Below are 20,491 nucleotides of genomic sequence, written 5' to 3'. Positions count from 1 at the left end.
CATTCTCTCTATTTGGTTATAATCCTATCAAATTTGAATTGAATTTGGATTCAATTTTATCGAATTTAGATTGATTTTTTTTTTTTTTCCAATTGGGGTTGTGGGATACAAGAAAATGTCAGTGGGGAATACTCGTCCATTAGTTCACTCTTAAAAAATATAGTTTCTTATAGTTAATCTACGCGGAGCAATTTGATTGGATTAGTGGGATCACATCAGCACATAAACGAAAAATATTGATGAAATTTTAACGGAATGACTAGATGTGCGGCAATGAAAGTCGGGGACCAAATTTATCGATTTTTGAAACTCAAGGATCAAAATGAGTAGTTGGATCAATCTCAAAGACCATTTGCAAGAAAAACCCTTATTTTATGTAATTCACGTGTCACCATTTCATTGGATTTGTGGGTCTCACATATAAACTAACAGAATAGTTGACGAAATCTTAATATAATGACCAAATTGATGTAAGGTAGTGAATGTCAGGGACGATATTGATTGATTTTGAAAGTGAGAGACTAAAATGATGAGTTTGATCAATCTCAAAGACTATTTGTGATAAAAATCCTCTATTTTTTAGCCATCTTACTTTTTAACCTTCATATTTTAACAAAGAGTTACTGGAAAAATAAGACATATGAGTAGTAGAATTGGTTTGGTTCTATTTTATTTAATATAAGCGATATTCTAGGTAAAAAAAAACCGAGGGTTCGAATTTAGAACGACAGATTTGTAAAGGAATACTAAAATCAGTATAACAATTCATTATTTTTATTAATACTTAACCATTAATTTTCTTAGTGTACACACATAGTTTACCCAAATAAAAAAAAAAAACTAATTTCGGAGTTGATAATTGGTAAGATTTAGAGTAGGTCTTACAATAAGCCATTCATAATAATTTAATAACAAACTCACCAAGCAAAGCATATGAATCAAACCTGAGATCTCATATATTGCAAATAAAATATTAGTTATGATGCTAGTGATAAATTCGAACTCAAAAACCAAAAAAAAATTTGCCACTGTCCTGACAAATCGACATAGACAAATTCTGAATTTGTTACCTAAATTATGTATTAGCAAAATGCTTTTTGTCAACCAAAAAGTGTAAAAAGACAACTTGGTGGAGTTAACAGAGAATCCGGTGGGACAATCTCCAGGTTCAGGTACTGGCTACACTCCCAATTCAGAGCCATTTCTGAAAAGCTCTGTTTCTGCCAAGTCCAGGTGGGGATTCATATTTGATCCATCCCAACCTGCTGGCACAATAAACAGGTAAACTTATTACCTCTCCTATATTCTTGAATCGAAACATGTTTTGTTTTGCAAGATTTTTATGGGGTTTTGTGAAAAATGTGATTTAAGTTGTAGAGTTGGATTCTTTCCCAGAAATCTCACATGGGTTAATGCCATTGATTAGAATGCTGCTTGTTTGCTAATTCATTTGTGTTAGTGTTGTTCTTCTTCTGTGATTTTTCAAATTCCATTTAAATTCATTGACTTTGATCAGCATTGGGACTCTTTAATCCCAATTGACTGGATTTAGGACTCTTTATAAACCAACCAACGAACCGTACTGTTTGATTTGGGATAGTGATCCAATAGAAAAAAGACAATTTTAATCTTTTTTAATCTCAGCCATTGGATCTAAAGCGACCCTTCCAGGTTGGTTAGGTGCTGTGTTTGTTCTAACGCTACGCAAAGTGGCGCTTTGTGGGAGATGATTCACTTATTTTTTGGCGCATGATATGTTGTCCATTAATGTATATGCTCTTTTGTTGAACATATTTGTCTTGTATGAATGTATATTCAAAGGATTCGTGTAGTGGAGGTGTGGTCCTCTTCTATTCAATTTGGTAATTCTGAATTTGAATTCTGATATTGGGTTTCAGTTGGCAGATACTGAAGTTTAAGTGTTCGGTTTTTCGTTCGTGGACGTTGATTTGGGAGAGATGGCTTCCAATGCTCCAGCAGGGCATACATGTCCGCCTCCAATGAAGGCCACATCAAACGGTGTGTTCCAGGGGGACAGTCCTCTTCATTTTGCACTGCCTCTCGCTATTTTGCAGATATGTATTGTAGTTATAGCTACTCGGGTTCTTGCTTATGTTCTGAAGCCGTTAAGACAGCCACGAGTCATTGCGGAGATTGTTGTAAGCTCATTTCTTACTTTTGTCTTGAAATTTAATCGAAGGGCAGTTAGTTTTGTCCTTGATCACGTTGCTATGTGTACACTCAGTCTTACTTCCCGGGACCAATTCCAAGGAGAAGAGCTTGTGGCCCTTCATTGTTAAATTTCTGTGTGTGAAGTTTGTTGGCCGTTAAGTTTCTTTACTTTGGATGTTAGGGGGTGTTGGACTGTAGTCTAGCGAAAAATAGTACAATGTTTCTGAAAAATATTTATTTTATTTGTTTTTATTTAAATGAATTCTTGGATATACAGATGTGTTTAGGATCAATACAGATATTCTTCTTTGCTTCTTCTTTGTGCTGTATGAAAATCCTTACATGACGTTTAGGCATATTGGAATGAAGATATGCTTCCATGGCGTCCCCTTTCGATGTCTTTTTTTAAAGCTCCTTCTGCCTGTTTTGAAATTTTTGCATACAGAAGCATGTTGTGAGGGTTAATAGATGTTTTTGTATTTAATTGAACCTAAAGCAGAATACCATGCTGATTGTGATACATCTAAAGGTTGAATGGCATTTTTGGTTTGGCAGGGAGGAATCCTACTTGGGACATCAGCTCTGGGACGGAACAAAAGTTATCTTCAGGCAATATTTCCACCGAAGAGTATCACTGTGTTGGACACCATAGCAAACCTCGGTCTCCTATTCTTTCTATTCCTTTCAGGCCTAGAGATAGATCCTAAATCCATACGTCAGACTGGAAAACAAGCCCTTGCCATTGCCGTAGCAGGAATAACCCTCCCATTTGCATTAGGAATCGGTTCAGCATTTGTCCTCTGAGAAACCATAGCCAAAGGGGTAGATGCTACTGTATTTCTTGTGTTCATGGGTGTGGCCATTTCGATAACTCCGAGAAACCATAGCCAAAGGGGTAGATGCTACTGAAACTCTTGAACAGACATTGGAAAAATGGCTATGTCGGCTGCCACAGTTAATGATGTGGCCGCCTGGATTCTACTCGCTCTTGCTGTTGCCCTATCTGGCAGTAACCAATCTCCCCTTGTTTCACTATGGGTCTTCTTGTCTGCGTGTGTGTTTATTATTTGTGCAATTGTCATTGTTCCTCCAATATTCAAATGGATGTCTCAACGATGTCATGAAGGTGAACCTGTTGATGAGATCAATGTATGCGCTACACTAACTGCTGTTCTGGCTGCTGGTTTTTGTTACTGATACATTTGGAATTCATGCCATGTTTGGTGCTTTTGTGGTCGGAGTTCTTGTACCAAAGGAGGGGCCATTTGCAAGTGCTCTTGTGGAAAAAGTAGAAGATCTTGTATCTGGTCTCTTTTTACCGTTGTACAAAATGTTTAGTGGACTGAAGACTAATGCAGCTACAATTCAGGGGCTTCAGTCGTGGGGTCTTCTGGTTTTGGTCATATTTACTGCCTGTTTCGGGAAGATTTTTGGGACGATTGTGGTGTCTCTTTCCTGGAAATTGCCTGTCCGCGAGGCTTTAGCTCTGGGGTTCCTGATGAACAGTAAAGGCTTGGTGGAACTCGTTGTCTTAAACATCGGTAAAGATAGAAGGGTAACGAACTAAATCTTGTATCACTTGTATAATCATTGTTTCTTTTTATATCAAATAACCGTTTAACATGTATCATTTGTTCATGTTTCGCAGGTCTTGAATGACTAGACTTTTGCCACTATGGTTCTAATGGCTATGTTTACTACTTTTATCACTAAGCCTCTTGTCGTTGCCGTGTATAAGCCAAAAAAAAGGGGAAGAATGGCTGATTACAAGCATAAGACAATTGAAAGGAAAAATACGAATACCCAACTAAGGATCTTGGCCTGTTTTCATAGTGCAAGAAACATTCCATCTATAATAAATCTTCTAGAGGCCTTTGTGTCTATGCAATGCACCTCAAGGAGCTCTCTGAGAGGTCATCGGCTATATTAATGGTACACAAGGCGAGAAGAAATGGGTTACCCTTCTGGAATAAGGGCCAGCAATCAAATTCTGACAACGTTGTTGTGGCATTTGAGGCATACCAATGATTAAGTCGGGTGTCAATCAGACCAATGACTGAAATCTCTTCGGTTTCTGATACGCACAAGGACATTTGTGCCACCGCTGAGAGCAAAAGAGTTGCAATCGTAATTCTTCCATTCCATAAGCACTAGAGGCTAGATGGTACACTAGAGACCACGCGAAATGACTTTCGCTTGGTTAACCAGAGGGTTCTTCAACATGCACCTTGCTCAGTTGGAATTCTGGTTGATCACGGTCTTGGTGGAGCCACACACATTGCTGCAAGCAACGTTGCTTATTTCATCACAGTTCTCTTCTTTGGGGGTCGTGATGACCGTGAAGCCCTTGCTTATAGTGCTCGTATGGCTGAGCACCCCGACATTAGTTTAATTGTCATTCACTTTGTAGTGGAACCCGAGGTTGCGGGGGAGTTTTCTAGAATAAATATTGATGACACTGGTGGCACCAAAGCGGGATCAGTGGATGAAGAATTCCTCACCGAGTTCAAGCAGAAAACTGCCAAGGATGACTCAATCACATACGAAGAGAAGGTAGTCAGAAATGAGGCGCAAACCATTGATGTGATTCGTGAGATTGGTCGCTGCCATCTGTTTCTGGTGGGGAGAACACCATGCGGTGAAGTAGCCTTAGCGTTAAATAGGAGGAGTGAGGGCCCCGAACTTGGTCCTGTTGGTAGCTTGTTAATTTCACCAGATTTTTCTACACCAGCATCAGTCTTGATAGTGCAACAGTACAATTGTCAGGTATCGTTGAATTTGGCCTCGAAGATGGAGGAAGAGTTACCTGAACGAGACTGAGAATCAGCCTAGGTAGATTTCAAATGTTTGAATGACCTGCATTTGTTTTCAATATAAGTTAATGTTCTTAGCATTCAAAGTTTAGTCTCTCATGTTTTAATCATAGTACTGTCCTACAAATTCAGGGAAGTTATCACATAGTATTTGTTACAGTTTCATTCTATTCAGGGTGATTCACTGATTCATATTTCAGTCCCTTTCAAGATTAAATTTTGTCTCCATTTTATTTGTTTGTTGGTAAAAAGCTGGATGTAATTTACTAGAACATTAAATACTAGTCCTTCAAATTTAGGGGCACTCTAGTGATAACCCCCACTGCTCAATATACCCCCTTTCAAAATTCCGAGTTTATATCCACGAGCACACCCCCTTCCCTCCTTACCTTAGTGGCGTCGACACTAACAATGCATATCAAGCTAGCTTACACCCTTCATTAAACCCTGCTAGTGAACGCGACATGATAAAATTGAGGATAGGGAGTTTCCGAACCCAGGACCTCATGAGACCGTCACAAAGGGTTCCTGCAATCTCAGCAGAACTAATCTTTACATTAGAAGGAATTGCAGTTTAAATTTTAGCTTCCATAATCAACTGATCATCTGGGTGAGGAATTTATTCTTGACAAGTCTATTTCTTGCAGTCCAGGTTGAATGCTTTTTGCCTTTAGATAGTAATAATAATCCAGCTAATAAGTTATTTTTACAAATGATAGTGCTTGTAGGCTAAATTGTTAGTTGTGTTGTAGGCCTATTTGACTGAACTGTATTTAGGACTAGAAAAGGAGGGAGGCCAGTGGCAAGAGAGAGAGAAGAGAGAGATTTAATTGTGAAGTGTGTGTTGTATCACCCCATTGTGCCTTTATTTATAGTAGTAGGATAGGTTAAATCCTTGCCCTAATGGAATTACAACTCTAATAGGATAATAACTACTAAAGGGAATATTCCAAGATATCCCTAGATACACTAGGATTTAACCAATCACATTCATATTCTAAATATGACTGCAACACTCTCCCTTGAGTGTGGATATACTCAAACAAAACATCGTATCAGATCTTCAGCAGTTGAGGTAGAACAGTTGATGAAGTCGGCAGCACAACGAGCGAATGCGAGTCTCAAATATAAATAGAGTATGCATTGGAAGTAAAACTCACAAAACCTCGCTATGGTAAAACCTAATGTAGGTGAAAACCAATAGACTAAGGAGAAAAGTGAGAAGTATGCATAATGTCTAAAACAAACGTCAAACAAGATGAAAGTAGTGAACTCAACGGAGTATGATCATCCTAGGATGAGTGCCTCATCAAAACCTCGTTAGGTAGCAAAAACCCAATGGGAAAAATGCTCCTAATTGTAGGAAAAAGAGTACATAATGATCAAGTGAGTATGCTTCACTCCCCCTGAGTTAGACATAACTTCCAAATAAGATAACTACAAGCAATTCAAAACTACAAGCAATTCAACTCATATAATTTATGCATACCGATTCCTTGGATAAGCTTACGAAAAATAGACTTGGTAAATAGATCGGCCAGGTTGTCCTAAGAACGGATTTGCTTGACTTCAATGTTTTGATGATGTTGTTGCTGGTGAGAATAAAAGAACTTCGGCGCTATGTGCTTGGTGTTGTCTCCTTTAATGTATCCCTTCTTTAATTGCTCGATACATGCTGCATTGTCTTCAAAGATCGTTGTAGGAAGGTCAATGACGGTAGTAAGACCACTAGTGCTTTGAATGTGTTCCATGACGGCTCTTAACCAAAAGCACTCACGCGATGCTTCATGCAGGGCAAGGATCTCAGCATGGTTCGAAGAAGTCACAACTAGCATTTGCTTAGTAGACCTCGAAGATATAGTGGTGTCTCCAACGGTAAAGACATAGCCCGTTTAAGAACGTGCCCTATGTTGGTCAGACAGATAATCAGCATTTAAGTAACCAACAAGCCGTGACTCAACTCGAGGACTAAAGGGAGCAGCTCTTCTCGAGGATTCATGGGTGTAGAACAAGCCCAAATCTGTCGTACCCTTGAGGTAGTGGAAAATTTCTTTAACACCATTCCAATGTCTGCGTGTAGGCGCATTGCTGTATTTAGCCAAAAGATTAACAACAAAGGAGATGTCAGGTATAGTGCATTGAGCCAAGTACAACAAAGCACTAATTGCACTTAGGTATGGAATTTCAAGCCCCAAAATCTTTTCCTCATCTTCCTTGGGATGGAAATGATCTCATTTAGCATCTAGAGTATGAACGACCATTGAAGTAATCAAAAGCTTCACTTTGTCTTCATTAAAACGTCGTAACACCTTTTGGGTGTAGTTCGATTGATGTACTAGGATTCCATCTTAACAATGCTCGATTTTTAGGCCGAGACAATATTGAGTTTTCCCAAGATCTTTTGTCTCAAATTTCGATTTCAAGTGAATGGCAATTTCCTCAAACTCTACGGGGGTTCTGATAAGGTTCATGTTGTTGACATAAACTGCAATGATCGCAAATCCGGAATGTAACTTCTTTATGAACACGCATGGGCATAGTTCGTTGTTCACATAACCCTGACTTGTCAAATATTCATCAGACGGTTATACCATATCCGCCCAAATTGTTTTCAATCAGTAGAGTGATATCTTCATTCTAACAGAAAGAATGTTCTGTGGTCTAGAAATATTTGAACTAGTCAATGGAAGTCCTTCTGGAATTTTCATTTAGATTTCCGTATCTACATCCCCATAGAGATATGCAGTTATTACGTCTACAAGCTGTAAATTCAGTTTTTCGAAAACTACCAAACTAATAAAGTATCGGAACGTTATAACTTCCATTACGGGGGAATATGTCTCCTCGTAATCAATCCTAGGGTGTTAAGAGAAGCCTTACGCTACTAGGCGTGCTTTGTATCACATTATTTCATTATTCTCATTACGCTTCCTCACGAAAACCCACTTGTAGCCCACGGGCTTCACATGTGGTGGAGTAGAAGCTACAGGCCCAAACACCTTACGTTTCCCAAGCGAATCAAGTTCGAGCTGGATTTCTTGTCTCCAGTTTGACTAATCCTTTTTACATTGACATTCATCAACGGAACGTGGTTCAATATCATCGCTAAGCATGATGTCAGTAGTTACTGTGTACGCAAATGCATCGTCGACAATCATCTCATTCTGATTCCAACCTCATCCAAAATTGCGTAGTGGACTGAAATCTAGCGATTCTAGGAAGGTCGGGTTGTCTCATCTAAGACATCACCGTAATTTATAATAACCTCATACGTTGGAACAAATGTGTGTGCGATGGTCGGATTCAAACTAGGGTCACTAGTTTGTGCCATTTTCCTCTTTTGGGGTTATGAATCATTTGAACCAGGGGGTCTGCCACGCTTTAGGGTAGAAGCAGATGATTGGCTAGCCGTCAATGTACCGGGCCACGTAAAAGTTGCGGCTACCCCACCCTCAGGGACAATTCGGCCTTCCCAAGCGGTAATACAGTGTACTTTAGGTACATCTATCCTTACAGGTGTGTTTACAGCGGATATATGTGATCTTGTCACCTTTGCTAGATTAGTAAAAGCATCCAACATGCTTTGAGCAATGCTTTGAAGATTTAGAATACGTCGAACTTTAGTTTTAGACCAAGTAGTATGGGGATCTAAATGAGACATAGTGGGAGCATACCACGACAATTCGCGGCGTTCTACAAGAATGTTAGCATGCTTATCTCCCTCTAACGATGGAAAACTATCTCATCAAAGTGACAATCTGCAAAACATGCGGTAAAGAGATCTCCTGTCAAGGGCTATAAATAATGAATAATTGATGGCGAATCATAACCGACACAGATTCCCATTCTTCTATGATGACCCATTTTGGTATGTAGTGGCGGTGCTATTGGCACATAGACTATGCACCCAAACACACGTAAATGCGAGGCGTCATGCTCGTATCCAGTAACCAAATGTAATGGTGAATGAGGTTGGGTAGCGATGGGCCTCAGGCTAAACAACATAGTTGCGTGCAATATTGCATAGCCCTATACAGATACCGGCAGGTTGGTTCGCATAACCAAAGTTCGAGCTATTAATTGAAGGCACTTTATGAAAGCTTCTACCATGATGTTTTGGGTGTGAACATAGGGTACATGATGTTTGACTTCAATCCCAACTAACATGTAATAGTTGTCAAAAGTCTGTGACGTAAACGCTCTAGCATTGTCCAGTCGAATCGGCTTGATCAGATAATTAGGGTGGTGGGCCTTAAGCTTAATAATTTATGTTAGGAGTTTCGCCAATGTAGCATTGCGTGTGGACAATAAGCAGACATGTGACCAACGTATCGATGCATCAACCAACACCATAAAGTATCTAAATAGTCCGCATGTTTGTGGGATAAGTCCACAAATATCCCCTTGAATCCTCTGAAGAAACTTAGGGGGGTTGTGAATAATCTTTGTGATTAAGGGTTGAGTATTCAACTTCCCCAAAGAACAAGCTTTGAATGGGGAGAATCCAATGTAGGGAGGTAAATGATACCCATGTGATGATTTGAGGATACAGCGCATCATGTCACGTTCGGGATGTCCCATACGTTTATAACAAAGTAGGAAAGTGCTCTGGAACCCGGGCTTAGGGTCGGCCACATGATGGGTCTCTATGCCACGAATGGTTGTGATGTACAACCCACTCAGGAGACGTTCCAGCTTCTCGTGAATATGTTTCTAGCTATACTCGTAAGAAGTGATACAAAAAAATTCAGAACCATTCTCTTCAATGGTTTCAACATGATATTGATTATCTCGAATGTTTCTAAAACTCAGCAACGTTCTTCCAGAACGTGGAGAATATAGGGCATCTTTAATGGTTAAGACAGTACCATTAGACAACATTATACGGGCCTTTCTGTATCCTTCACTCAAGTTGGATGAGCCTGAGAGGGTTGTTAGAGGTGCTTTCATAGGTATGAAGTTAGTAAAATAGTGTCGCTTACGCAATATGGTATGCGTAGTAGCACTATCAACCAAACAACTAACTTCATCACTAGTCATACCTAGAAATAAACTAATTGAATTGGTCACATGCATAAATATAATTTCATTCATTCAATTAATCAATTGAGAAATAATATCCATAATTCAAAACAAAGCAAAACCAAACAAATTATTCCAAAGACTTAGAAAAATTATCCAAAAATTAAACCATAAACCTAAAAAATAGGGTGGCTTTCTTCCACTAGGGGTAAAAACACCCTAAAAACATGTCTAGAAGAATAAAACTTATTCGTCCATAGGAGCTGATGCCTCCTGAAAAATCTGATATCTCCATGAATGTAGTAGCATCGTTGGGATATTCTACATTGGCAAAGTTACACTCACGACCGAAATGATACTTGGCAATGGCCTTGGGGGTAGCTCTGCATATGTGTGACCAATGATTCTTTGATCCACAGCGATAACACATGTCCATTTCAGTGGAAGCCGATTGAACGGTAGCTTTTCCTTTGTTCTTGAAGTTTAGGACCTTAGGTGCATGGGGTTGGCGCTTCTGGGTCAAATTTCCTCCCTTGGATTTTGTTGACCTTGGGCCCATGGGTGGGCTTCCCGCCCGTTACCATGGCTATGACGATGTTTTCATCGTCTATGGTTGCTAAAATTGGTTGTATGTGCTTTAGGCGCAGCGTTCGAGGCAGTGGGTCGAGTTTGATGATTTTTCATCAAAAGCTGGTTTCGCTTTTCAAAGAGAAGTAAAACAGAGATCAAATCCAAAAATTTGGTGAACTTCTGTGCCTATATTATTGCTGCAGGACAATATTTGTAGCATGGAAGGTCGAATAGGTATTCTTTAGGAAATCTGCATTTGTTAAGTCCATTTTACAAAACTTAAGCAGTGATCGGATTCTACAAACTTCAGGGTTGTATTCATTCACAGACTTAAAGTCTTGGAAGCATAAATATTGCCAATCGTGTCTTGCTTCAGGCAAGTAATTGTTTTTTTGGTGATTGAAACGATCGGCTAGAGTAAGCTAGAGGGTGTGTAGGTCCTCTTGAGCGATGTACTCGGTCTGCAGTGCATCGTGGATGTGTCTTCGAATAAAGATCATTGCAGTGGCTTTCTGAGCTTTATCTACGAGGGTGGCGTCGGTAAGTACCTCAATGCTGGCTCTAATACCCTTCGCAATAAAAGAAAGCTTCACATCTTAAACCCACTTTAGGTAGTTTCTTCCAGATACTTCTACAGCGGTGAAATCGAGCTTGTTCAAGTTCGACATGTCCCTAAAACGGAGGGTACAATAAAACATGGTTAGTCATATGGTAATCCATAAACATACATCGTAGAACATTCAAGTTCTATGGACATGTATTGGTTTAATTTAAACATGAAAGCTACATATTTCATATGGTAAGTTTTGAATGAAAACTTTGGGTTTCAAAGGCACTAAATATGAAACTACAGGTTCAATTTAGTTTTATGAATGATTAGTTCATAAAGGAAAGGTTCATGCAAGAACACAGAATACAATACGTTGATAAGTGTAGTGGATTTGAGTTTCTTCGGGAAGTGTGAGAGCTTCAAGACTACGAAAGGATGTCAAGGGTTCAAAGTAGAAAAATAAATTATTGAATCGTTAATGTCCAAAAGTGATCTTTAGGCCAATAATTTTGGATCAATTATTAGATTAATGGATTGCAAATCACTTTAATTAATTCAATAGATCGGAACTAAATGGGGTCGATCGTGGAAGCAAAATAATGACAGACGGTTCATATTAGCTTCGGTTGGTGATAAACCAAGTGATAATTAAATTAGAATTAATTAGCGTAAACCAAAGTACCCTAAAAAAATATATTTAGGCATGATTTATAACGCGGGGATTCTTTTTGGCATTGGGTCGAAAAAATAACGTGGCATTGCCAAAAGTAGGCTGGTAACGATGCGATGACAAGCCCTGCAGCTCGGCTGCAGGCTATTAGGCCTCGGGAAGGGCTACAGGCTTTTGGGTCATGTGGTTTGGGTAAGCCCAACAGCAAAAACTGCTGGTTTGGGCAAAAAACAAAGCACGGAACAAGCCCAGCACAAAGCTGGCTTACAGGTTAGTGTAGGGAAGCCCAACCGAGACTGGGTTTCGGGTTTTTGGATTGGGGCAGGTCAAGCCCAGTAGAAAAAACTATGAGCAAAGGGGCCAAAGGGTGGTGAAGCCCACCAAGCAATACGGGCTTAATGCAGGCAAGCCTGGGGTATAGGGTGGACCTAGCAAGCTGCAGGTTTGGGCCAGGGACATAGGACAAAGCCCAGCAACTCAAAATTTGCTGGTTTTGGGCTTAGAGGGGTTGCAAGCCTATGGTAACCCTTACTAGGCTGAAGCTTGGTGTTCGTGTAGGCGCAACAAAGCCCAAAAAGCTGCTGCCATAGTCCGGACGTCACAACAACATCGTTCTAGTGGCGTGTTCGACGTGGCTAGGTTGCGGGCCAGTGCGATGCTCGATGGTGGTGCCAGTGGCGGCAAGTTGCGGCCATGTCGCACTAAATTCCTAGAATTTTTTTTTCTACATCATGAAGCTTGTGTGTGTGTGTGTGTGTGTGTGTGTGTATCGGAAGGAAAATATAAATATAGAGGGTTCATACATCATGAAGAATGTTTTCATGCTTCGTGAACGTTTCAAATATCTAACTTTATTTTAAGCATATCTGATTGGCAGAAAACAAATAAAAGCCTTTGAATTTTGTAGAAGAAAACCTCCTCCTACGATCCTTCAATTCCTTAGCTTCTAGTAAGAGCGTGTTGATAACGTGTTGTAGGTTTTTTTTACTTAACTGTATTTAGGACTAGAAAGGGAGAGAGGCCGTCGACAAGAGAGAGAGAAGAGAGAGATTTAATTGTGAGGTGTGTGTTGTATCACGCCATTATGCCTTTATTTATAGTAGTAGTGTCACAACCCGTCCCGGAATTTTAATTCCGAGGACGTGAAGTTATGAAAATGCCCTTAAACGGGACTAAGGGGCGTAAAATATGTTGTAACTTGATGATTTGGGGATTGGGTAGGATCCCACCTCCCTCAAATCTCTCCCTCATTCCCGTGCCTTGTCTCTCTCTCTCCTCCCTCACAAATCTCTCATTCTCTGAGAGTTCTCTCTCTCTCTCCCAAGCTCCGTTCTTCCTTCTTCTTTCTTCAAAAACGTACGGACAACACACAAATCACCCAAACCTTGATGGATCGAAGAAACTAAGGACACCATCGAACTCGTGAAGCTCGTACGAGTGCAACCATACCATTTTCAGGTGAGAAATCCTTCGTTTTCGTGTCGATTCGAGGTATTCCGATTTCGAGTACTGTTCATGAAAGATTAATCTAGTTAGTTTTTGGACTTTTGAAGCTTGTAGATGTGTTAGTGAGGTCCCAAGGAGCCTCGGAGTACTTCGTTGGAGAAGTTTGGACGTCGGGATCGTCGTGTTCAAAGTTGGCCGGAGCTGTCGAGGCTTTTTCCGGCGAAACCACGGCGAGTTAGGGGTCGAGACAGGTATGGATGTGTTCGTCTCGTCAATACCTTCATTTTGATATATAGTACGTCGAAAATGGTTAAGAAATGAAGAAGTTATGACACTTTGAAATTTACCCAGAAATTCCGGCAAAACACCACCGCCGGCGAACCAGTCCGGCGACGCGAGGAAGAAGACGCGCGCGTGGGCAGCGCGTGAACAGTGCGCGTGGGGGCGCGTGAGAGCTCCAAATTGAGTTCTGAAAATTGTCACGCGTTCGTGACGTCGTGTAGATCACCGTGGTATATTCATACACCCAAATTGAGCAACGTATGAGAAAGTTATGGACGAATGTTTGGTGTATGTGCGTTAAATAACGTCAATTTGGTTACTTTTTGTTTAGGTGAAAATATTACAGAAGAAGAATGTAACCAACCTAGGGGAGGCTCAGAGACCTACGAGACGTCGATGTGATCAGTGAGTGGGCAGTTATTTTTCAGTATATATATATACGTATGCTTGACGTATTTCCCAGAAAACGTATTTTAAAAGAAATACGAATTATACATCTTGTCATATATGCATCATATTTTAATATGTGCATTACCATAATTATGCATACTGTTGCATGGTGCTGAGGAGGCCCAGGTAAGCTACATTTGAAATACTATCATCACATGCATTAGTAGTGGCATACAATTATATATGTGTATTGGTGCTGTGGACGCACAGGTAAGTGCCAGGTAAGTGGTATTTATGTTTATATTCAGTAGTAGCTTGAGATGTTTAGAGAGCTCATAATCTGCACCCCCGGTGTTAGTGCTCCCGCCCAGAGAGGGGCAGAGTCCTTCACGTGTATGTTCACCAGCACCACACGCTCGCCTTGGATCCAAGTTAGGTGCAAGCCTTGTCGGACAGACCACATTAGGTGGTTCCGACTCGTAGGTGACCCGCGATTATTCGCACAGTCTTCACGTGATCGTAGCACTAGAGCGTATATATTACACCCAGTCCTGTCGTGCAGACCACGTTAGGTGGCTCCGACTCGTGTGCAGATTCAGATATTGAGTTGAGATTGGAGCTCTATCATTATATGTTATTGATGTGAATTATGCTTGAGCATTTACATTTATTATGAGATTCTAATGTGGCATATTCTCAAGCATGAATGGCATATTCTTGAGCATGAATGATATACCCTTGAGCATGTTTGGCATATTTATACATACGTATATATGTTTATTTTCTGGGAAATTATACTTGTTTTACGGCGAGGGGTTACAAAGTTTTGAGAAGTGTTTGGATTTGGAAAAGAATTGTTTTGCTGACCCACTCAACTTTGTTTTGCGCCCCTCCAGGTTCAAGAATTGCAAAGGTGTGGTGACTACGAGGAATTTCACGGTGTTCTGACAGAATGGACCAAATGAGGACTCACCTTCGGGTGTTTCATCTTAGAAATTGTGTATCTTTAAAGCTTCCGTACTGTGCAAATGGTTACGTCACTCTCACGTGACGGCCAGCATGCCCTCCTTCGGGACGGGGTGTGTCAGTTGGTATCAGAGCCTAAGTTTCAATCTTGGACATCTTGAGAAGGTCTAGTGAATTCTGTCATAACTACACCGCCTCGTAGCAAACCACGTAGTTAGAGGAACTTAGTCTCCCTGATTTAGCTGTGAGGGGAAATTATTATTTTGGTGATTCAGTATATTATCAAAAAGGGACATTTTAAGATGGGTTATGAGTTGAATTTGAATCACCTTATGGAAAAATGATGAACCTGAGGGAGCAAAGTGATGGATTAACCAATTGGAAAAGATGTTTTAGATTATGCAAGTCAAAGGAATCTTCCTTTTGACAGAAGGGTTGAGACGACTACCTGGTTTGAGTTATGAACTTGTATCCTGGTAGAAACAGGAGTATAATTCGTTGTCACTGAAGGAAACAGCCGATTAAGAATTGTTTAAGGATTTGTTTAAAGAAAAGAATTATTTCCTTTGGCATCTTATGATGGTAGAAAGCAAGAGTTTGCAAATGTGAGACAAGGAAAGCTGACGATCAATGAGTATTATAGAAAGTTCTCAGACTTGCCTCGTCCCATTCAAATATTGCTGTTTTTTTTTATTGAAGTGTTATATTGTTTTAGGCTGGGTGGCATAAGGCAGTGGTATTTTGGGTGACCACTACCTATTGTAATTATTACAAGGAGTTTTACGAGATTTTATTAAGAATTAAGGACTCTGAGATTATGTCTAGCGATAATGATGAAGAAGAATAAAGGAATAGGAATCAGAGGAATGATGACAAGGATAAAGGCCAGTCATCTCGAGAACCTCGAAAGATTCGGAACTTCAAAAGAAGTGAAGCTAATTCTAGTTCTTTTGGCAAAGGTTTTAATGCCATTGACCAGAGGTGAAGTGATAGATGTATTGGTAATCTCAGATCTCAGAGACAAGGTGATTTTGGTAAAAGAAATGTACCTTTGGGTTGTAGGTACAATAATGGACACCTTTGAGAATGTAGGCGAGGAAGCATTGGACGCTTTACAAGTGGATAGATAGGACATAGAACTGCAAATTATGTCCAAAGCCAACAGAAGCCCTAGCAGTCTTCTTTACCACAACTAGCGCCGATTCAGCAAGTTCCTGGATCTATTAATTATGGTCAGTTAGGCCGTGGTGTACATGAAAGAAGTATTTACACTAATAGAGGTTGTGGGAGACAACAACAAGCCCAGGGATGTGTTAACCACACATCACTGCAAGATACTCAGAATTATTTGGATTTGATTAGGGGTACGATAATTATTCTTAATGACTTAGCTAGAGTCTATTTGGTAATAATGTAGAAATTTTACGTTATTAATGTTATTGCCTTGAAAGTAGTATTTAAACGCGGTTGAGACGTGTGTATGTATTTCCTAATGAGTGGCAAAATAGTAATATTACACCCTCGAGAGTTGTTGCTTACTTATCGAGACAACGATGATTTATCAGTATTGCGGGCTGCAGACCGTAATATTAATAACTTATTCGTGGATTCGTTAAGCAAGTAAACCGATAGGTCATCCTATGTTAGTATCGTACTTATTCAGAGTGCTCAGTATTAGTAGAGTATGTATTGTTGCCAGCTACTTTTGTTTCACTAGATTGTGGATTTCGATGTTATTCTAGAGCATATTATGTTATATACAGTGACGAGTTGCAGACCACGCGAGGTGGTACTGAATGTGTGCAAGATATACAGGATATGATGAGTTAAGTATGAGTTATATATGCAGCCGAGGGCTGAGTTGATTAGAATGAAAGAGTATGAGCTATGTTTATAGCTGAATGTTGACTTGATTATATGTTATTTTCCATCGGTCTGGATGACTAGAGATTACTTTTGTAAGTATGCAAAGTGGAGTGAGGCATGCCGTTATTTATGCTGTGAGAGCAAAGAGATTATTATCAAAAGGCTGCCAAGGATACTTATCTCATGTGGTGCTAAAAGATGTCATTTCTAGTAGTGTGGAAGAAATGGGAGTAGTCAAACATTTACTTGACATTTTCCCTGAGAATTTACCTGGATTGCAGCCAGTTAAAGATGTAGAGTTCACTATGGATTTGTCTCCAGGTACAAACCATATATTATAGAATGTTGACTTTTGAACTAAGAGAATTAGAAATTGGTTGATAAAGGTTTTTATTCAACCTAGTACATTACGTTGGGGGAACCCCAGTTTATTGGTGAGAAAGAAAATGGACGTTAAGGTTGTGCTTTGATTATAAGCAGTTGAATCGAGTAACAAGTGAAAACCGTTATCCGTTACCTCACATTGATGGTTGTTTGATCAGCTTCGAGATGGTTGTATATTTTCTAAGATTGACTTGAGGTTTGGATATTATTAGTTGAAGATTATCGGTGAGGATGCCCTTATGATAACTTTCAGGACTCGTTAAGGTCATTTCAAGTTTTGGTGATGCCATTCGGAGTGACGAATGCATCTACTACTTTATGAATTTGATGAATGAAGTATTCCAATGATATCTAAATCGATTTGTTGTTGTTGCTATTGAAAAGATTGATAAGACTAGAGCAAAGTATGCTAAACATCTTAAATCGGTATTGCAAAGATCGAGGGAACGTCGATTGTATGCTAAGTTTAGCAAATGCCAATGTTGGATGAATCAAGTAGCATTTTTGAGATATATTATAACTGCTTCAGGTATTCAAGTGAATTCATAAAAGGTAGCAGAAATTGAGAATTTAGAACAACCACGAATCGTGATTGGGATTCGGAGTTATCTTAGCTTAACAAGCTATCATGGACGGTTTGTGAAAGATTTTTCAGTCATTGCTTTGTCATTGACGAGATTGTTGAGAAAAGAGGTTATGTATGAGTGGGAAGGAAATTGTGAGCAAAGAATTCAACAACTGAAGTATTTCCTCACTCATGCACGTATTTAGTATTCCCAGAGAATAGTGGTAATCATAAATTTTTAATGATGTTTCTTGAATGGTATTGGATGCATGTTGATGCAAATGTTAGGGTGATTACATACGTTTCACGACAAAAGGAACCTCATGAAATGAATTACCCTACTGGTGATTTGGAAGTCATGATTACCATTCTTGCTGTGAAGTTATGAAGACATTATTTGTGGTAAGAATGCAAGATTTTTACAAATCCAAAAAGTCTCCAATATCCATTACTTGGAAGGATTTTGATATGAGGCAGCGAAGGTGGATTGAATTGTTTAATGAACATGATTGTACGACCAGGGTGATCGTAAAATTGTTCTAGCTGTTGCACTTGGTGAAAAGACTGTGGTAAGAGTTGATGTCTGGCACGCTTGCCAAGATTGTTTTCTTGTGGATTGGAAATCAACTGAAGTAAAGTTGAGAATGGAAGTTTGAGAAGAAGTTGTAATTGCTAATTTTCAAGTTAAGTCTTTTTAGTAAGGTCGTACTCAAGACTCAAATGGTTAACGAAGAAAATTAAGAATTAACCAAGGCAAAGAAAGAAGGGAAAAAGAAAGATTGCTGAGTTCGAGAATAGGATGGTTATGATTGAACTTGAAGTGTTAGTTGATCAATGTACTAAGTTAGTACATTTACTCCAGTGTTGAGTAACAACCACAGTGCAACAGTACTTATATGTTTTATGGAGAAGAGATTTGGGTTACGGAACTGCTGAGTTTCTTAAGTATGTTGGTTGCACAGTTTCCAAAGTAACGCCATAAGGACCATGAAATGTGGCGATTTTTGTTGATTTGTGGAAGAAATACTTCTGGATAGAGAAGATTCGATCACGAAAGAGTTTTGGTAGGCCCTGAAACTATGGATGAGTCTTCTCAAAGTATTCAGGTGATTAAGTTTAACCTGAGAGTAGCCAGGAATGGCAAAAGAGATTAATAGTTGAACATGTCACTAATCGAGTGTTTAACGTAGATGATCTTATAATTTTGAAGTTTTTACTTTAGAAAAGTATGATTCGGCTGGGAAAGGAAAGCAAATTAAGTCCTAAGTACATCGGACCTTATGTGATCATCGAAGAGTAAGTGAAGTTGCTTGAATTACTTCCAGAGTTATTGTAAGAGCATGATGTGTTTCACGATTCAACATTTTTAGAAATTTCATCACGAAAAGAAATAGTGAGATTTGGAAAGGAGACAAATTAAGTCTTAAACACATCAGACCGTTTTTGACCACTAAAGGAATCGATGAAGTTGCATACAAGTGGTGATGTCTTCAGAATTGGCTAAGGTGTATAATGTATTATTTTTCGATGCGTAGTCACTAGGTGGCAGATTCGTCACATGAAGTTCCGGTGCAACTGTTGAGAATTAATCCGGATTAAACTGGTTGAGGAACCAAGGACGACTTTGGATTGGAAAAAGAATGTATTGAGAGAGATTTATCCGAAGCTATTGTTTGAGTTTAGATGATTAAGTTGGTTGTTGGAATTTCGGGGACGAAATTCTATAAGGAGGGAAGGTTGTCACAACCCGTCCCGGAATTTTAATTCCGAGGACGTGAAGTTATGAAAATGCCCTTAAACGGGACTAAGGGGCGTAAAATATGTTGTAACTTGATGATTTGGGGATTGGGTAGGATCCCACCTCCCTCAAATCTCTCCCTCATTCCCGTGCCTTGTCTCTCTCTCTCCTCCCTCACAAATCTCTCATTCTCTGAGAGTTCTCTCTCTCTCTCCCAAGCTCCGTTCTTCCTTCTTCTTTCTTCAAAAACGTACGGACAACACACAAATCACCCAAACCTTGATGGATCGAAGAAACTAAGGACACCATCGAACTCGTGAAGCTCGTACGAGTGCAACCATACCATTTTCAGGTGAGAAATCCTTCGTTTTCGTGTCGATTCGAGGTATTCCGATTTCGAGTACTGTTCATGAAAGATTAATCTAGTTAGTTTTTGGACTTTTGAAGCTTGTAGATGTGTTAGTGAGGTCCCAAGGAGCCTCGGAGTACTTCGTTGGAGAAGTTTGGACGTCGGGATCGTCGTGTTCAAAGTTGGCCGGAGCTGTCGAGGCTTTTTCCGGCGAAACCACGGCGAGTTAGGGGTCGAGACAGGTATGGATGTGTTCGTCTCGTCAATACCTTCATTTTGATATATAGTACGTCGAAAATGGTTAAGAAATGAAGAAGTTATGACACTTTGAAATTTACCCAGAAATTCCGGCAAAACACCACCGCCGGCGAACCAGTCCGGCGACGCGAGGAAGAAGACGCGCGCGTGGGCAGCGCGTGAACAGTGCGCGTGGGGGCGCGTGAGAGCTCCAAATTGAGTTCTGAAAATTGTCACGCGTTCGTGACGTCGTGTAGATCACCGTGGTATATTCATACACCCAAATTGAGCAACGTATGAGAAAGTTATGGACGAATGTTTGGTGTATGTGCGTTAAATAACGTCAATTTGGTTACTTTTTGTTTAGGTGAAAATATTACAGAAGAAGAATGTAACCAACCTAGGGGAGGCTCAGAGACCTACGAGACGTCGATGTGATCAGTGAGTGGGCAGTTATTTTTCAGTATATAT

General features: G+C 39.8%; 1 pseudogene; it reads left to right on the top strand.

The window, feature by feature from the left end:
- The first annotated feature begins 1,958 nt into the window (after positions 1-1,958).
- On the top strand, positions 1,959-4,992 carry LOC137711710 (cation/H(+) antiporter 18-like; annotated as a pseudogene).
- Positions 4,993-20,491: the final 15,499 nt, after the last annotated feature.

This window comes from Pyrus communis, chromosome 12 (assembly GCF_963583255.1).
Source record: "Pyrus communis chromosome 12, drPyrComm1.1, whole genome shotgun sequence".
Taxonomy (NCBI): Eukaryota; Viridiplantae; Streptophyta; class Magnoliopsida; order Rosales; family Rosaceae; genus Pyrus; species Pyrus communis.
This window is presented reverse-complemented; position numbering and strand designations above follow the sequence as displayed.